Here is a 6,000-nt window from a genome sequence, read left to right on the forward strand (position 1 = left end):
CCTTGACCATTGTTCCAGAACTGCATGGACGGAGAGAAGACAGGCAATGTGAAAAGGACACATTAGTAACGAGGAGAAGTTGCTTTATCCATGAAGACACCCAGGCCAAAAGTTTACTACAATTCCATGGCAGCTACTGCTCTGTTCAGGACTAGACGCTGAAATCCAACATCAATTTTGAGCTATTTCTCTTCCCCATTCCGTGTCTTGTTTCTCAAAAGGCTTTTTAATTTGCAGATCTCTCAATCTTTTTCAATTACCAGCATCTGAAGACAATTTTTCTCCCTTCCTTGTTACCTCTTAATTAGAGCTGCTTGAAAAAACAGTTTAAATTAAATTACAAATCTTTACTGATGGTGATTTTTCTTTCAAAATTGCAAAGTTTAAAAATCATTTCTATTTTTCAAAAATAAAAAAATCCAGCCACCTCTTTAGATACTCAGAAACACTGGATGCACACTTCCTGATCAGACTTGTCACTGACATTTTCACATTTGTTTTTCATCAAATTTGGGGGAAAAATTATGGAAAATATAATTAAAAATCAAAATATTTCAGCAAGCTCTCCTCTGAACGACTCGTGTCCTCTGCAGTTATTGTTTATTTAACTCTAACACTGGATGATTTTATCTCGAGTTACAGTTTGTCTGAAAGATGTTCAGTGCCCCTAACTGCCATTGGCTTTACTGGGATTTGAAGGTAGTGGGGAGCACTTTGCCCTAAAGGTAGGTGTATCTAGTGTCCTTGCTAAGAAGAATTAGGGCCCAATCCTGTTGTCTATGAAGTCGATGGCAAAATTCCCATTTACCTCAAAGGCACAGGATTAACCCCTTACTGAGCATCACCTGAAAAGCAAAGGAAGAGAGAAGTGGAGAGGAAGAGAAGACAGAGAAAGAGGGTGAAAGGAGATGATGATAAAGAAACTAAGAGGAGAGAATGGGTGAAGGAGTGGGAAATGGGATTTTTAAATGTACAGTATTGAAATCTGTTCCCTTCACCTCCTCCCCCAGGAGACTGCCGGCAGATGGGCAGCTTCAGCCTTTGTGTCTGTTTATTTTAAATTATATCCATGAGTCATAAAGGGCTTGAACTTACAAATGCTCAGTGCCTCCTGCAAAGTACAGAGCACTCTCAACTTCACTGAGTGCTGCAGGAGCCAAGGAACGCACCACCTGGTGCAATCCAGGGCAGGGAGCACAGTTCAGGGCATGTTTGCAAACTTGGTCAGTCACTCCAATCTGTACCAAGACTCCCTAAATATCCATTTGGGGCACCTGCTGGCACTTACCACCGCAAAATGCTTGTCTCAGCCTGCCGTCCTTGACGAACTCCAGCATGGAGAACATGGTGTTCAGGGTCAATCTCACAAAGGGATACACTTACGTGCTGCAGAAGAGAAGGAAGATAGATAATCGGCTGCTCTCTGCCTTCTTAGAACACACTTAGAAACACTGAGGGCAGGATACTATGGGCTCCTGGGTCATTTTGCGCTGCGTAAGCAGAGCAGACTGGCTTTAAAGGAGCCATTGAAAGCCAGTGGGGGATTCACCCTGAAGAGAGGAATCCTGCACCAGTGCACAGCTGTGCCCGATGCTCAACTCACTCCCAGCATAAGGAGAGAGCACTGGGGCCGGATGGGAAGTGGGGTGGAGAAGAGCTCCACTAGACCTGATCTTCCACTCATTCCCATCCTTAAGGAACTTCAGTTGGGGGCAGAAGTTAGAGCTTCCACTGCCGTCTGGACAGCTCATGATCTGGAAGCCAGAACTAGCAAGAGCAGTGAATCCTTTGTCTCTCCACACACGCACGCACACACTCAAGCAGAGCTCTGTTTAGCTGCAACATTTTTAGGTAGAGAGTAATCCCTGTCCTTAAATGAAAGACGATAACTTTGAAACAAAGATGGAAGTTACCATACCATAGGCTGATGACAGGTTGGCCAGCGTAACTAAAATAAACTCTTCAGGCAGCTTCGGTGGTTTCAGATGACAGTGTAGCTCATACATGACATGATCAAAATAGCAGCTTGCCAGAGTCACTAACGTGTTGCTAGCTGCCACTTTTACTTCAGTTGTTGCTTCCTACAAAAAAAACAAAACAAAACAAAAAAAAAGAGAAAGACTGAAGTAACTGAAGCCGGTTGCACTAGCCAGAGTTGTTTATATGAGTCAAGATCTTATTTCTGTGCATAAGTTCCGAATGAACTCACCCAACTTTCTGCAGATACAGTCATTAGTCATAAATATTCATTGAGTCGTTTGGCTAAACAATTTTCAGCCTTCGAGTTGCTTGCAAGCTGCTTAGTTAGACTATTCATTATTAGCTCCTTGTGGGTGGATGACTGGTCACCTTAGTCACGTGATATTTTGCCCTGCCCTGCCCTGCCCTGAGGAGGTAGTGAGACACAGACAGCTTCAAGATATTCAGAGAGCTTTCCTGGAATAAACTGTCCCCCAAAAGGAGGCTGACTTCCTTTGGAAGAAGAGAGAGATTTTTCCATGGGTTTTCCTGCTGCCAAACTAGATTCTAAATCCAATGCTGCTGCTTTTGGAGATAGCTCAGATTCTGTCTGTCTGTCTTAGAGCTTTATACTGCCACTTATCCCTAAAGTATCAGAGCGCCTCCCACATAACATCAGTATCAATAATGAAATCCCTAGTAGACTTTGGGAAAGACGTGCTCCTTAAGAAACCACAGGCCTGTCTCCGTGTCTGAGATCATGTGTCTCAGGTCCTGATCCTGCAAAGCACTTAAGCACATGTGTAACTTTCACATGTGAGTTTTCCCATCTTATGCATGTGCACAAGTGCTGTCTAGGACCTGGGCTTTGGTCTGGAGGAAGGTGTGGGCCTCTAACAGAAGAATACATTTTCATTTCAGTATATAGTTTATCCCCCCCCCAAAAGAGAGTTTTAATTAGTTAAAGCTTTGGATCCTTTGATTAGTAGCTCAGGAGAACTAACTTACCTGAGTCTCTCTCATCTGGTCTGAGGCTAGGCTTACAATGTTTTTCACTAGCCTTATCTCTAGGCCCCCGGTGTCCTGCTGTAACACCCTCCAGGATATAGTAAATGGCTACTCTGTTTTGCTGGGGACAAACCAGAAAAGAAAAAAATTCTGAAAAGTTTTTCTTGATGACCACACAGTAATTTGACAAATAAGCCCCTGCCCTAAAGAGCTTCCAATCCAAACATGAAATTATTAGCCTAAGTCTTATCATAACAGAGCAGGTCTGTGGCCAGGAAGAGAATCCATATCTCCTGAGTCATTATCCAGAGTCCTATCCCCTAGGCCACACTGACTCCTCAGCCAGCATGCTCACACAACTACTCCATTGACTTAATTGGTGTAAAACATGCCATGCCCTCCATAATCACCATATTAGCAGCACTTCAGAAGCAGCCGAACAATTGACATATTTTAATCTTCCTGCAGAGAAAAAAGCCAGAAGAAGCCTCCTTCACTGCCCCCTTCTCGAGTTTCATTTATTGAAAACAAACAATAAAAGAGCCCCTTGCCCTTGCTCTAGTCATTCCAGACAGAATTGGTAAATGTGTAATTACAAAATACCCAACTCCCGCAGTAAGTCCTCAACAGCTCCTAGCAGAAATTAGCTCAGCAGTTAGATCTACATTGACAGTCGCACAGTTAAAGGTGTCTTTTATGAGGCCCTTCAGTGTAGAAATTCACAGATGATACTAAATATGGGGGAGTTTAGTATCAGCTGGGACAGAAAAAAAATAAAGAGGGACACAGAGAAATTAAAAACCTGAGCAGAGAACAAGATTCCTTTCAGAAAACTGCAAACTAGCACATCTGGAAAGGATGTAACTGACATAATGGGAGGGAGAAAAGTGGGAAGCAACAAGTGCCCTGGGGGTGACAGTGAAAAACCAAGTCAACGTGTATATGCAAGGGGTGACGGCTACCACAAAGAGCCATGTGGGTTGGGTCTTTTCCACACAGGGATCATGGCACAAAGCAGGAAGATGACAGTTCCTCTCTGTTCATCTAAGGTGTGACTGCATCTGGATTATTGCATTTTCTAGCACCACATTCCCAGAGAGAGCAACAAACTGGAAGTAATTCATGGGAGAGCAAAAAGAATGCAGGGGGTGGCAGAACTGACTTCTGAATAGAGCCCTGCAACCTGACCCAAATCCTATGGGACCTGACTACAGGCATCAGGGTCAGGTTGGATGAAAAAACAACTGGCTTTTGGGCTCAGGTCAGGTCGGCTCTCCTCCTTTAGCCCATGGGATCGGCACAACAGGGGGCAGTGTCAGAGGATGAAGCCATCGATGCACATCGTTGCCGCTGCACCGGCTCCATGAGCAGGATGCAGTGGCAATATCTGGTTTGGGAGGAAGGGTTGGGACCAGGATGGAAAATGACTCAACCCTCTCAAGGTGAGGTGAGTGGGCTTGGGGCCAGTTCAGGTTGGGCTTCAAAACTGGGCCCGAGCAGACCTCTACTTCTGAAGACAGACTGAAAGAACAGAACCGGTTGTTCCAGGACAAACGGTTCTAAAAAGCTTTAAATTTAACAAAGGCTAGGGCAGCTGTCCACCCGGCCCGGCCCCAACTCACCTCACTCTCTCCCTGAATGCTCCACCCTCCTTCTCCTCCCCTTCCTGCTTCCCGCGAATCAAATGTTCGCGGGAAGCCTGAAAATGCAGCAGGCAGGTAAGCTGGGCGCGGGGACGGTGTGTGCATGGCCCAGTCCTGCTCCCCTGGCCCTGGCCGGCGCCCCAGCCAAGCACCACCGGCTGGGGCTGGTCCCGGCTGAGCGGCTCGGACCCGGCCCACCTGGGGACCCGCAGCTCGGCCCGGGAGTCGGGCCGCGGCCCGGCCTCCCAGCCCCGGCGGCGGCGGCCCGGCCCCGGCCCTGGGCCGAGCAGCCCCAGCCGGCCGAGTGGCCCAGCCCCAGCGGCCCTGGCGCCAGCCGAGCGGCCCTGGCCGGGAGTCGGGCCCCGGCTCCGGCCCTGGCGCCGGCAGCGGCTCGGCCCGGCCCAGGCTGGGAGTCGGGCCCGCGGCGGCGGCCGGCGCAGGGCTGAGCGGCTCGGCCCGGCAAGTCGGGCCCGCGGCTCTGGCCCGGTGGGCCCGGCAAGTCGGGCCCAGCGGCTGCTGGCTGTCGGGCCCGGTGCCGGCGAGCGGGCCCGGGCGGTGCAGGCAGGTGTCGGTGTGTTGTGGGGGTCAGGGTGGTCAGAGGGCAGAGAACAGGGGATTGAATGGGGACAAGGGTCCCGGGGGCAGTCAGGAAGGAGCAGGGGTTGGATGAGGTGGCAGGGGCAGTCAGGGACAGAGAGAAGGGGTAGTTGGATGGGGCAGGGGCAGGGGTCCCAGGGGCCATCAAGAATAAGAGGAGAGATTGGATGGGGCTGCAAGGGGCAGTCAGAGGACAGGGATGGGTCAGGGTCCCAGGGGGTGTCAAGGAACATGGGGTTGGATGGGGCATGACCCGAGGGTACGACCCCTCATGAGGTGAGGAGGAGGGAACCGGTTGTTAATATTTTGGCAGCTCATCACTGCATTTAGGTAAAAGTAGGAGTAATGGGATTAAACTAAAAAGACATACAATTTAGACTTTAATAACAGGAAAAATGCCTCACCTGTGAGACGGGTCTATAAGGTTATGACATAGTCTTCCTAGGAAAATAGCGGAAGTTCAGTCATTAGGGGCTTTTAAAATTAGTTTGGCCAAACCAGTGGGAAATGGCCATTTGGAATGGTTCTGCATTCACAGGGACATGGACTGGATGATCCAATAGATCTTTTCCATCTCTGTCTCCTGGGAGTCTCTATATCTAGGTGACCTGCATGCCAAGGTCATAAAGCCCTTTGGAATGTTCAGAGCCAATCAGATCTCTCGATTGGCTAAACATTCCATTGGTGCTGCTTGAAAAGGAGGCTTCTGCAAACTGCAATCAGAACACACAGCTCCACTGGGGAGAAGCTCCTTCCATTCATTTTTAAATGTCAGGAGGATTTGTTTAATTGA

The 6,000-nt window shown here is 48.6% G+C and overlaps 1 long non-coding RNA gene across 1 annotated transcript; it reads right to left on the reverse strand.

Annotated features, from left to right (window-relative positions):
* Positions 1-1,367: 1,367 nt before the first annotated feature.
* Positions 1,368-3,056, reverse strand: LOC120391447. Its single transcript, XR_005591320.1, has 3 exons — positions 2,968-3,056; positions 1,919-2,081; positions 1,368-1,386 (listed from the first exon to the last, which is right to left on the reverse strand). It is a non-coding gene; the product is annotated as an uncharacterized LOC120391447 (long non-coding RNA).
* Positions 3,057-6,000: the final 2,944 nt, after the last annotated feature.

The sequence above is a fragment of the Mauremys reevesii genome, linkage group 25 (assembly GCF_016161935.1).
Source record: "Mauremys reevesii isolate NIE-2019 linkage group 25, ASM1616193v1, whole genome shotgun sequence".
Classification (NCBI taxonomy): Eukaryota; Metazoa; Chordata; order Testudines; family Geoemydidae; genus Mauremys; species Mauremys reevesii.